This window comes from Enhydra lutris, unplaced genomic scaffold, assembly GCF_002288905.1.
Source record: "Enhydra lutris kenyoni isolate GAN:26980312 unplaced genomic scaffold, ASM228890v2 scaffoldscaffold4, whole genome shotgun sequence".
Taxonomy (NCBI): domain Eukaryota; kingdom Metazoa; phylum Chordata; class Mammalia; order Carnivora; family Mustelidae; genus Enhydra; species Enhydra lutris.
In genome coordinates, this window is record NW_019154088.1 from 60,718,774 (window position 1) to 60,732,466 (window position 13,693).

At 40.4% G+C, this 13,693-nt stretch overlaps 1 pseudogene; it reads right to left on the reverse strand.

Moving 5' to 3' along the window:
- Positions 1 to 10,472: 10,472 nt before the first annotated feature.
- LOC111159819 lies at positions 10,473 to 10,729 on the reverse strand (annotated as a pseudogene).
- Positions 10,730 to 13,693: the final 2,964 nt, after the last annotated feature.

Here is a 13,693-nt window from a genome sequence, read left to right on the forward strand (position 1 = left end):
AATTGACGATTGTCTTATTCTTCTTCATGTCATTCTGTGGCTAAATAAAAAGGTGGGGATTATAGTGCTCCCCCAATTAAAAACAGGTTTTACTGGACCACAAAACCCAAATGTGAGGAAACCACTGTTTTATAACACACATCGTCTTTTATATACACTAGCCCGTTTAATTATCCTGACAAGTGCATGATTTTTTTGTTTTGTTTTGTTTTGAAATAATCACACACTTTCAGAAAAGTTGCGAGTACAGTGTATAGGGGAAGGGTTTTCCCTGGAACCATTGAGAGTGAATTGTTGATCTGATGCTCTGTCATCCTCCAGATTTTATTGCATATTTCCTAGCAAGAAAACACAACCTGCAAATCCACAATACAGTCACAAACATCAGGAAGTTGTGTTACCACTGCCTGACACTTTGATTGCATTCAGGTTTGAACAATTGTCTCCAACGTGTTTTCAGTTGGCCTCAGTCTAGAGGAGGTCCTCAGTCTGATGTACACCATCCTAGCACTTCGGGAAGTAACAGGTCAGTTATTCCATAATTAATAAGTAGTTAGTGGGGAGTTAATTGAAAACTATGCAAATATCTCTTTCCTCATCAAACTTTTAATTTATTCACTATATGTTTTAATACTGAAATTGTCCCCAGTTTAAGCAGTGGGAGTCCCTTCAGGTTGTCTTCTGTGTCCTTTGACACATGCCCATCATTCTTGAAAGCACTTTCTTGCTTTCCAGCACAATGGATTGTCCACGTTCATCTTGTACTTCTCCTGCCTCGTGCTGGGGTAGCCCCCACTTGGATAGCTTCCTCATCCAACGCCCCATGCCAGGACTCCTTTATTTATCTTCCCTTACAGTAAATTTTGAATTTCAAAAATCATATTTTCAATTTCTAAGCATTCTCTTTTTCCTTTGGACTTTCTTCTTCACTCCCTTTCTTTCCTCTTTCCTAATTTATTTATTTGACAGACAGAGATCACAAGCAAGCTGAGAAGAAGGCGGCGGGGGGGCGGCGGGGGGGCGCGAGGGCGGGAAGCAGTTTCCCCGCTGAGCAGAGAGCCCAATGCGGGGTTCAATCCCAGGACCCTGAGACCATGACCTGAGCCGAAGGCAGAGGCTTAACCCACTGAGCCACCTGGGCGCCCCTCCTCTTTCCTTTTTTAATAGACCACTGTTCTTATTTCATGGAAGCGATTTTTCTCTTTCTCTCTGATGACATTCATTCATGTTCATTTAGTTCTCTCCTTTTCCTTTATTGTTTCTGTTTTTTCTGGGTGTCCTTCTTGGTTTTGGCCTCTCTGTCTTTCCTGCTGGAGGCCTTTCTCACACATCTGCTGGTCCTCAGCCTGAATTTCTGTATGAGAATGAGGCACTGACTTAAAAAAAAAAAAAAAAAAAAGGAGAGAATGAAGCACTGAGAACCTAACTGGAATTTGGGGTCGGGGATAGAGATGCCAGATACAATATAGGAGGCCGAGTTCAGTTTGGATTTCAGATACAAAATAAATAGCTTTTTAGTATAAGCATGCCCCAAATATTGTATGGGACATATTTACATGAAGGCATTTTCTGTTGTTTATCTAAAATTCAAATGTACTTGCGCATCCTGTATTTTTATTTGCTGAATCTGGTCACTCCAACTAGGATCTGAGTCAACTAATGGGACCTCAGTTTTTCTTGGGCCTGTCCATTTCCTCAGAGAAAAATCCTTCAGTTTGCCCTTTGGGGCTATGAGCCCAGCTGCTGATGTGCTACAAGCCAGGTGTGGGAAGCAGGCAGGTGTGCAAACTATCTTCAGGGCCACCATCCAGCCCTCTTCAAAGTTTCTGGTGCCCCTCTTCTGAACAGAATCCTGGAGGAGTGGGGGAGGGGGAAAGGGGGAAGGGAAAGGGAACTAGAAGTGATCTATATGGGTTTTATTTCAATGTTCAACCAATCCTTCTGTTTTCAGGCCTGCCCAGAACTCTGACCCTTGGAGGTACCTGTTACCCCCAGTGTCTGAGTCTTTGGGATTCTGCGACTCTAACTGATTTGCTTCTCCAGGATGTTTAGGTTTCATCTTTCTCTGAATATCATTTCTTTCTTTCATTTGCTGTATGTTTGTCTAGTGCTCTTTTAGTCTTTGTGAGTTTATGTCATTAAAAAATTTTTTTTTGCTGAATTTGTTTTGTGAGCATAGAGATAAATGTGAGTGTTCAACCCGCCATGTGTAACTTGGCAACAATGATTTTTCCATTTATTTTATTGATCAGTATACCTGGATGAGAAATTGTAATGTGTTGCATACTCATATGTCCTGGGAAAAAAGGTATTTGGATAAACCCAGAATTTTTTCCTTCTCCCTTTCCTCCCCTGCCCCCAGTGAAAGACCAAAGGTGACCCTTATGTGGGTTATTTGGCCTTCTAGACTTGGTACTTTGGCATTGTTGGCTCCCCAAGGGGAGCTGGACTGGAGTGCTTATAAATCTTCAATCTTAACCAACTGTGAGTTTTAAACCTAACTGTTCCCTGTAGGTCTGTGGCTTAGAGCAATGAATTGAGATAAGGGCAAGGTTTATTGTTGTTTATTGCTTTACAATAAGTGCTGTTTGCTCATGGTAATTGGTTTACAAAAGCTCTTCAGTCACTAATAAATAAACACCCAGGGTCATTTGTTAAGTTGGAAGGTGAGGGGTCCCAAGGCTCAAGGAGGACTGAGAACCCTGGTCTTTGCCTATTTTCTTGGACACAACCTCTGAAATGAGCCCAGGAAATTTCCAGAGTAGTCCAATTACTTCCAAAAATGATTTTCTATCAACTATTGTCGTAATTAAACTAGTTGCTACATGTGGTAAATATTATAGGCAGTAAAATCCAGGCTGCTAATCACACAGACTGGAAGTGAACAGCAAGAATGGGGCAGGAGAGCCAACAGCTCTCACTTGGCTTGGCCCCATTTTACAGATGATGAAATAGGCTCAGAGAGACTTGTGGCAAGTGGGTAAGTGGTGCCAGTGGATTTAAATTCATGTTTGTCAGACATTGACTTGTAGAGAAGGATTTCGGCCCTCTTGGATTTTAAGAATCTGAAAGGGCCTGTGTTCATTCTGGGAAAGCAAAGGCTAAAACCAAAGAACTCTGCAAACAGAAATTTCCCATTCTATTTGCCAAACATGGTTTTACACAGTGAATCATTTTTCTAGCAGATATTGCAAGGCAGTAGAATTGGGAGGACGGTGGTCAGGAAGGCTTCTGTTTTGGTTGTGATATTAGCCAAACCAAACCGGAAAAAAATATATGGTGGCAAGAGGCAAGAATGGGAAATATTTCTTGGTTTGGTCCACAGTTAAAGAGAGTACTGTTTTTCTTTTATAGCAGATAAGCTCATCTTTAGGAAAGCAAAGAGAACTCTTTCCCCTGACATTAAAAAAAAAGGTGGTGGGGGGAGCACCTGGGTGGCTCAGTGGGTTAAGCCTCTACCTTTTGCTCAGGTCATGATCTCAGGGTCCTGGGATCAAGTCTCATATCGGGCTCTCTGCTCAGCAGGGAGTCTGCTTCCCCCTTTCTCTCTCTCTGCCTGCCTCTCTGCCTACTTGTGATATCTCTCTGTCAAATAAATAAATAAAATCTTAAAAAAAAAAATAAAGTAACTCCAAGCTTGACGGGACTCAGACCTGGGCCCATCTGTCACCTCTATGTAGGGACATATTAGAGAGAAACATGAGTTCCTTTGAAGAATTTCATGGGGGCCGGGGCGGAGAGGGGTGCTGGGAGATGAATATGTCAGTTACTCTCCTGTAGTCCAGAAGAATCTGACAATGTTGGATTTCTATGTTCATTTTAGTTGTTTTGATGTCTTAACCTAGTAATAAATTGTTAATTAATCACTTTTATGCAATAATAAAAGACACTTAAAATGGTTAGTGCTACTTCCTGCTAAGTCCCCCTCCCCAACATGGAGTGTTATTAAGATACATTTTATTCAGGTAAGTTGGCAATTTTATCAGTGGAGGACACTGACAATTACCCCTCATGCTGCAGCAGACAATATAAAGAGCCTTCGAGTCCTAATCCTAATTTGGTTTGGCCACAAGAAAGTACCTTACAGAGGGAGCCGCTTTGGTGGCCCTAGAGAGTTTGGTCACCAGGTTACATTATTTTGATTGTAGAGAAGGCCCATATTCCTGCTTCAGAACTTAGAAGCTGGGGGTCAGTACGTAGGGAGATAAGTGATTAATAATGTTGTTAATAAAGGTGTTAAAATGGGTATAAATAAATGTGGGTATAATAGGTATAATAAAATGTGTTACATATGTTAATAAATAATAATGAATGTGTTAAAAATGGGTATTCTGTGTTGAATCTGAGCTGCATGAGTTTTTAGATCAAGTTCATATAAGAACATTCTTGAATTCTGACTGGTAATTGACTTCCAATTACCAGTGAGGTCAGCGTGTCCATGGAAATCTACCATACACAGACACTGGAAAAACAGTCATTCCCAATTTCTGCCATGTGACCCCATATTACCTTGCTGACGTGTTTGAGTTTTAGTCCTTTGGTTTAAGTGGAGAGGAGAACCCTCTTTACAAGGTTACCATGTAGGGGAGTCATAGCTAACCTTGATTTGGTAAAAATCAAGAGCCTTTGTGAAGTTGTTGCAGATTCTCAAGGTATTTCAATGCATCCTGGTATGCCCTCCCCACCAAGTGCATGCCATCAGGAGAAGCGGTAGTGAAATGGAACGATGGTGGGGTGATGTAACTCCACAAAGGCTGGAAATTCTTGATCTAGTAAGGTCATAAAACGAAGAAAAAAGGAATAAGTGACTTGACTTCATGATGACTAAGATGACAATCTCAGCACATCATTTGGTTGCTGTTGCCAAAGGAGGAGGGAGGAGGAAGAAAAGACAGGGAGAGGAGGGGCGGGGGGAGAGCTGCCTCAGTTGTGACAGTTCGACTAGACCATAAATTAAGTTAATTATTAGTATTAGCTGTTCCTTATTATTTAATTCAGTAGCGCCACTCTGTAATTCTACAACTCGTATGTTGGCACAGCATTTTGTAATGGAGCTGTGTGCAAGATCCTATATAAAATTACGTTTACTACTCCTGTTATTATAGTTTAGGAGTCACCCTTACCCAGCTGGCATGGTCATGAATTAGGAAGATGAACTGCTAAGGAAGAGGCTGAGAGGAAGCCGATGTTTGGATGAAGGTTAAGTAGGATGAAATCTGCAATAAAGCCAAAGGTGGGGGTTCTCTTTCCGATTTTGTCATCATTTTGACCTATTAGCATGGAGAGAAAATGAAAATGTTTGTCTTCTATCTACCTGCCCAGGATGTAATAGAGAACTCTGGGAGACTCCAGGAGAGAAATGGAGACTCCAGTAAAGAAATGCATTAAGTAAATGTCAGGTGATACAAGCCTTGACAGTCTTCCAGCTACAACACTTTGAAAAGCTATTTATTTAGGAGACAGAGGACAGAAAGCCCTAGGGTTTCAGATTAATACTTCTGCATATGGTAGAGCACTTCTAGGACTATAGGTAAAAGAAGTCCATGGGACATTAGGCAGATGTCTTTGTGTCTACATAGTGATTCTTCCTTAGAGCATCAAAACTTTTCTTAGACTATTTTATGTAGAGGATTATGAAAAAGGATAGCAGTATCTTTAAAAACACTTTACAAGAAGTTTTCAAACAATAAAAATAATATGTAGAAACCCAAGAAAGTGGGATCACACGCACAAAATTCAAGCATTCAATAACAAGCTAGTGAGCCCCAGCTGTCTTATGTGCCAGGCATTGTGCTTAGGTCTAAGATTGTGGTGGTGAGTGATAAAAACTGGGATCTAGTTTCCACGGAACTGAAAAGTTGCATACCTTCTGGATTTAAGAGAGGGAGTTCTGATCATCTGAAACTTGTTTTTGTAAGTAGGCTAGACATAAGCAATTATTGAGAAACAATGTATAGTGGCTTGGTATTCAAGCTGCGGAGAGCCAAGTAGGGGTGCTACCCTGAGTTCATCCCAGCCCTCGTCGTCCTTATCTCCACCTCTACTCCCACTGGATTTTTGGAAGCTGAAGGATCGGTCATCCCTCTGGGATTTCCTAAGCTCCTTCAGGCAGGTTGGTCAAGTTTCCTGCCTTTCTTTGTGGCTATGTGCATTCCCCAACTTGGTTCACGAGGGTGTCAAGGAAGGAAACCCTTCTTCTGAATTTACTGATCCCAATTTTGGAAAGTGTTTCTGAGAGAAAGGGACGCCCCATGTCATGTTTCCTATGTCGAGGCTCCACCTGCATCTGGAAAAGGGGGAGCCATTCAGCTTACTGGCCTGCTTGCCTGTACTGTATGGCATGGATAATAATGGGGAGGTGGTCTGGCGATGTAAGATGACTAAATCCTTTGTTAATATCCCCTGAGCCCACACAGTTGCCCAGGCATCACAGAAAGGGGTGGCATAGTCCTAGCCCTTGATGGATTTGTAATCTAAACTTAATGTATTTAACATTTAAAGGAGAACTTAAAACTATGCAGGTTAATTCCACTTCCTAAATAATTATTAATTGCCATTAGCTTGGGCCATTAAACACTATCTTTTTAAAGCCCCATCTTTCTTTGCCCTTGCTAATGGAGCGTTCTCAGTAATAGGCTTTTTCTCTTTCTTTAAAATGTTCTTCTATGGCTCTTCTCTTTAAACTAAACTAAGGAAATATTATCATAGCTGAAATCTTTCCCTATTCAGCTAGAAATGAGCATTTAACTTAAAACAGAATGCAGGTTAAGCTTTCAAGGGCCATTAATTAGTAACAGTACCACAGGAGCAAGGTGACTGGATGGCTGAAATTGGGCAGAACAGGCCTAATTTTTGCTTCTTATCCCATGTGACATTTGTCCTTCAAAAGGACATTAAATGACTGGATGGGGTAACTTGGTAGAATTTCAGCATGTGGCCAGGCACATGGAAAGTTCTCAGTGACTGTTCTCTGCCTTTCCCCCTCTCCCATCTACCTTCTTTGCTCTCACTAGTTACCCAGGCCTTCCACCGGATTATGAAAACAATGCCTCAAAGTTCCTCAACCTTTCTCAACCTAGAACTTATCTCTTTGGCATCCCTTGCTTGGTGGACTCTTCTGATAACCTCCCACCACCCCCAGGTTCCCCTGTGGCCCTGTTCTTCCAGTCGCCCATCCTCCACTCTCTATCGTCCTTCTCCTCTCTGATGCTTCCTTACCTTAGTCAGCTAACATGCTCTATTGCAAAGTCCAACACAATTTTCTCTCAATTCTTTTCTTCTTAAGTTCTGGGCTCTTTTCTCCTACCTACTGGACCAAGCTTCTTGAAAGAAAGTCTACGCTCCCTCTGGTTCCTCATCTAAAATCTGCTCTTTGCTTCTTGCAATCTGGCTTCTGCGGTTACTAAAATTGCTTTTCCAGAGACCAGTCATAATCTATTTACCAGATGGAGTGACCTCTTCTCATTCCTCTTCCACCTGTCCGGGGCATGCGATCCACTCTCCTGATTAAAATTTTTCTTATTGTTTTTATCTCTATCTGCTGCTCTTTACCCTGAGCTGCTTCTGTTTTGCTCTTGATTCAGGTGCAATGAGCATTGGCTAGGGAGTGATCTAAGAATCCAAACCCAGATTAAATCCAATGAAATCTGATTAAATATACACCAATTAAGTCTGATTTCTGATCCCAGTGATCCTTCCTTAGAGCATCAAAATTTTTCTTAGACTATTTTATGTAGAGAATTATGAAAATCAGATTTAATTGATCTGGGGACTGTACCCTGATATTTACTTCCTAAAGGCTCCTCGGCAGAGTCTCAAGGACTGCTAGGACTAAGAACCATAACTCTATAATATCTACTTTTATCTTCAGTTCTTACATTATTCCTATTACATAGACCCAATTTTTTAGCTCTTTGCTGAAGTTCTCAGCCTCAATGCTCCATGGCACTTCACTTTCCAGGTGGTCCAAATCAAACTCATGTTCCCAAGTCTAAGAATCTCTTCTAAGTTTATAGGGCTTCCATTCTCCTAAGCTGGAAACCTAGAAGCCACCCTTAAAAATGCCCCAATTCACTTATTTGCCATGCTCTCTAGATTTTATTGCTGACCACTTTTAAATCTATTTTCACTACCATCATCCAGTACCCCATTTTAGGACCTTATTGTAATAATTCCTTACCTGGCTTCTCTGCCTTCAGTCTTGTCCCTCTTCATTCCATCCACCACCTGCTAGTAGATAGATCTGATTGTATCCACTTAATAACTACTACTGGATTTCTCTTAGCCAAGAGTAAAGTTTAAATTCCTTAGTGAGGCCCTCACAATCTAGACCCAGTTCTCTAAAACTACGCTCCTCTAACCTAGATTCCCACTCCATGATGTTCCCCATAATGCAGTCTTGGTTCCTCAATCAAGACATGTGTTCCTTCTTGCCTTTACTTATACCGCTCTGAGAGTGGATTCAACTCAGATGGTCCAAATGAAGAGGATATTTAAGAGACACAGTCAAGGTAAAGGGGAACCACAACAGTGTTTAAGACATCCAGAAACTAGCAGAGTGGAAAGCTCTTACCTTCGATAGGTTCAAAGGGCCAGGGGGATTAGATACTGTCACCACAGCCTGGAGAGCTAGAGTCATGGGAAAGGGGGTCATGAGTAGGAGCTGTAGGCTGGGAAGATGGCAGCCACTGCCAAACCACAGTGCTGACCCAGAGATGGGACAGTGAATAAACACCCAATCTCTCTCTCCTCCTGCCCTCTAATCTCTGGCAGGGTCTTCAACCAAACTTTACTAAAACCCAGCCAGCCACCAAGGATGGTCAGATGGTGCGGTCTCTAGATGATAAAGCAGGGCAGAGAGAGGCAGAGAAAGGAATGGTGGTGTGGGGGAGGGGGATATTAAATGGAGAGATTAATGAAATGGAAATAAATGGAATTTAATGGAAGATTAAATTAACCACAGAATTCCCCTTTATATATAGTAAAATCCCTTGTATCTTACAGGACATGGTTCAAATGTTGCCTTTTATGTCGTCTTCCCACATTTGCCAATCCCAAGATCCAGTTATTTCACTCTTCTATGTTCCCTTGGCTGTTGTTATGTGTACGTTACTGCAGCTATCAGTCTGACTTATGATGCAATTATTTATGTATCTGATTCCATCTCTTGCATCATATTTTGTGCTGCTGGAGGAAGGGGATAGCACTTCCTTTGGCGCCGTGCCTTGCAGGTAACAGGCAAGAAGTAACTGTTGGTTGAATTTAATTGCATTTTCATGTTATCGCCTTCTCTGCCTCTGTCAGGGAGATTCATTCATACTTGTAAAGCGTAGTTCTCACATTTTTTACATTCCCACTCTTCTTGAGAGTTCCTTTTAGTCTTCTTCAGCTTCTTGCTTCATTTTCTCCTACTTACCACATTTCTTATGTTAGATACTTTAAGCTTCAGCTCACCCTCAAATTGGGAATACCACCGTCACTGACCCTGGCAAGGGTCTCTAGTTAGCTTTAGTCCATGTCTTAAGTGGTGCATATGAAATGTTTTTTTTCTCTAATTTATGTGTGCACCGAGCTTAAAAATGAAGTTGCAGAACCCAATTTTTTATTCTTCATTGGACTTTAAACTCTTCTGAATAGAAGTTATGCTTGGCTTAACATGTTTTGCATACAGAAAAGGCTGTGAGCTGCTTCCATTCTTTATAAATACCAATAGCAAGGGCAGCTAACATATTTTTATTATGCAAACGTTATTCTGCACTGATAGTTTTGATGCACAATGGTAGGTGGTTTTGAGATTTCTGTATGAAAAGAAGTATTTTTAGACCCAATAAAAATATTATTCTACATTTGTGACATTACTAATGATAGAAATGATGGCAAAAATTATAATTGCCATAGCAGTTCTCAGTTTTCATCTTAAATATTGTATTTTTCATATTAAGAAGTTCAACTTTACTTTTTTTTTAACCTTTCTTTTTCTTTCCTTAATATGCTCACTCCTTCTACTTTCTTGAACATATGGAACATAGTTATTACAGTTGTTTTAATGTCTTTGTCTTCTAGTTTTATCACCTGTGTCATATCTTTTTGTTTGTTTGTTTGTTTTCTTTTTTAGGGAGACAATTTGGTTTATTTTCAACCAAGAAACAAAGTGTGGAGGTGTTCTATACAAGTGGTGAAAAGATACAAAAGAGGGGTGGGGTGGAGAGGAGACCCAATAATGCACAGCATTATTCTAAGCGAGCTCCAGCTCTTCATTCTAACACTTTAGGCAAGGACAACCATACTTTCTCACTAAGGCTGCAGAAGAATGGAAACTGGACTCAGTTTATCGGCCCCTACAGGGCAGGCAGAGCAAGAGGCTCTTTTAAGCTGATGGAAGAGGTCACTGTGGTCTGTTGGGAGCCCCGTAGCAAGCATAGAATGGATGCTGACAGTGGTCCACACAGCCAATGGGGGCCAGTCTTGGCTCCCTAGGTCCTAGGCTTCTCTTGATTCTCAGTGATAAGCTTGTCAGTCAAATACAGTTGGCCCATGTGGACCTGTGGATGATTTATTCCAAGGTCTCTTTTGGTTTTATTCACTAGGGTTTGAATTTCTTCAGGATCCTTTACATTCTTATTGTCCTCCTGACATCATAAGTTCTTTAACTGAAGGAGCTGAAATGCTTGCTCTTTCTCAGCATTGCTTGTTACAGATTCAACATTTGTGTGGGGCTGGAGGCAGCCATTTTCGAAAGAAAGAATACATAAATAAATGGGTCCTCTTCGAGGAGGTCCCAAGTTTAACCTAACCCACAAAACTTTAGCCTACGTAAAACTATAAAAGAAATAAAATGCAGTGGGCCTCGGTCTTGCCTAGAGGGCTGGGCCTCCGCCTCAGAGAGCCCGCCTGCGTCAGATCTGTTTCTGTGGGTTGATTGATTTGTTTTCCTCATTACGGGTTATATTTTCCTACTTCAGTTGCATGCCTGGTTAAAAAAAAAAGAGTATCAATAAAAACATTGGATCCCAGGCATTATGAATTTCACATTATTGGCTGTTTGATTCTCTCTTTCTTTCTATATTCCTTTAAATATTTTTGAGTTGTGTTCTGGGATATAGTTAAGTTACATAGAAACAGTTTGATCCTTTTGAGGCTCGCCTTTAAATTCTGATAGGAGCAGACCAGCCTTTAGAACGAAGGGCTAAACGGGCCTACTAAAGAGGCAGTAGCTTTCTGATACTCAAGCCAATGCCCAATGTGTTAGAAAGTTTTTCCATTTAGATTGTTGGGAATGTGAAGTATTTCCAGCCCTGTGTGAATGCCAGTAATTGCTCCCTTCAGCTATTTTTTTTCTTGGCCTCAGGTAGTTTCCATACACATCTATGTTAATTAAAGACTCAAGGAGGATTCCCTGTAGATCTCCAGTACTTTCTCTGTGTTTAGCTTTCACCTCTCTGGTCAACTACCCTATAAATCCTAACTGCCTTAGCCAGTCTGAATTCTCACCTCTGCCTCTTCAACTCAGGAAAATTTCCAGGCTTTGTTGGGGTTCTCATGCCTGTGCCATAGCCTGGAATCTCTCTGGGCAGTAAGCTGGAGTGATTATAGATCCACTTAATTTGTTTCTCTTCTTTTGAAGATCACTGTCCTCTGCTGCGTTTTGTCCAATATTTGAAAACTAGTGTTAATAGTTAACTCAAATGTTAACTCAAACCACTGAAATGGTTTTCATTTGTTTAAGGTAAAGGGTAAATCAGGTCCCTGTTATTCTATCATGGCCACAAATGAAAGTCACAGATTTGACTTTTAAATGGAGGACGGGGAAGTATATAGGACCAATTTTGTATCAGAAAAAATAAGCTAGAGTATGACCATGGCTCAGTCATTTAACCTCTTCTTAGCTTTACTTTCCTCATCTGTAAAGTGAAGAGGTTAGTCTATACAATCATTAGGTTCTTCCCTGGTTCTTAAATTCTGTAATTATATAATTAAGCATAGGTTTACCTTTGCAGAGAAAATGGATATATAGTCTTCAAAGTGATTGTTTAAAGATCTGGATCTATGAAGCTTTTCCTTTGCCCTGGTAAAGTAAATTTAGAAGAGAAGATTTGTTTTTAGTGGATGAAGAAGGAATCTTAAGTTATAGGCTTGGGAGGGACAATACAAATCCCATAGCACATACCTGGGAAATGACCAAACAATTTGAAGAGGACAAAATATATAGGAATATTCTTTATTTCATTATTGTTTACAGGGCCTAGGTATCATGTTTGAACATAGTGAGTGGTCAATCAATATCTGTTGAATATCTTACTTGATACTTGAAACCATTTTTCTCACAAGGAAAAGTGACTGAAAAAGCAATTGTTTTTCAGTATACAGGAAAAGTTGGAAACAAACAAAAAACCCATCAACATTGGGATTGCTTAGTGGTATAGCCATATAATGGAATATTATGCAAAAATAACAATACTGAAGCAGTGTGGCATGCATTAATATGGAATGCTTCCCAAAATATGTTGTTAAACTGAGGGTTGCTGGGGGGAGGTGCAGGGATAGGGTAACTGGGTGATGGACATTGGGGAGGGCATGTGTTTTAATGAGCACTGGGTGTTGCATAAGACTGATGAATTGCATGGGCACCTGGGTGGCTCAGTGGGTTAAGCCGCTGCCTTCGGCTCAGGTCATGATCTCAGGGTCCTGGGATCGAGTCCCGCATCGGGCTCTCTGCTCAGCAGGAAGCCTGCTTCTCTCTCTCTCTCTCTCTCTCTCTCTCTCTGCCCCCCTCTCTGTCTATTTGTGATCTCTCTCTCTAAAAAAAAAAAAAAAAAAATTATAAAAAAAAAAAAAAAAAAGACTGATGAATTGCAGACTTGTACCCCTGAAACAGATAATACATTGTATGTTAATTAATTGAATTTAAATAAAAATAAAAAAATATGTTGTTAAATAAAAATGTGAGATCACCATCTAAATTTTTATATCCTTACTTATATATTTCCCAATAAAAATATTTAAAAAGGAGTTGAAAAAGCAATGTTATAATAGTCTATTATTTTATATAATATATATTAAGTATAAATAAAATCTGTTTAAGGGCTATATAATTATACACATCAGAGAATACATCTGGAGAGTTATAAAAATTGGTGTCACTAGTGCCTCAAGGAAGGAGGACTAGGGGCAGAGTGGAGGAGAGGCTCATTTTCCCCTTTATGCCCTTTCATATACCCTTTGCATTTTTTATCATGTGCATATGTTATCTCATTTTTAAAACTGCTGCGACTTGGTATATACATGCATATATATATATATATATTCTTCTTCTTTTTCAGTAAAGTAGCCAAAGTTCTCCAAAAGGGTTAGATTTCCATAAAGCAGTCTGGGAAATGTCCCCCATCTCTAGATTACTTGTTTAAAGGAGCCAGACCCTACCCACTCTTTCTACTGCTACTCCAGGGCACTTCCATGGCTGTAATTAATTCCTTATTACTTATGAAAAGAATCATCATGGTAAATAAACAAGCATCATGCTTGTTTGAATACGGGAGAGAAAGAACAAGGCCATTCGTTTCCATGATTCTATATAGTATTTATGGTGTTTAATTAACATTTATATTCTAACCTACCTTTCTTTCTGGCTTTCAGAGGTGCTGCCAAAAAAGCACAGGATGTAGGAGCTGAAGAGTGAGGCTGTGTGACTCACCGG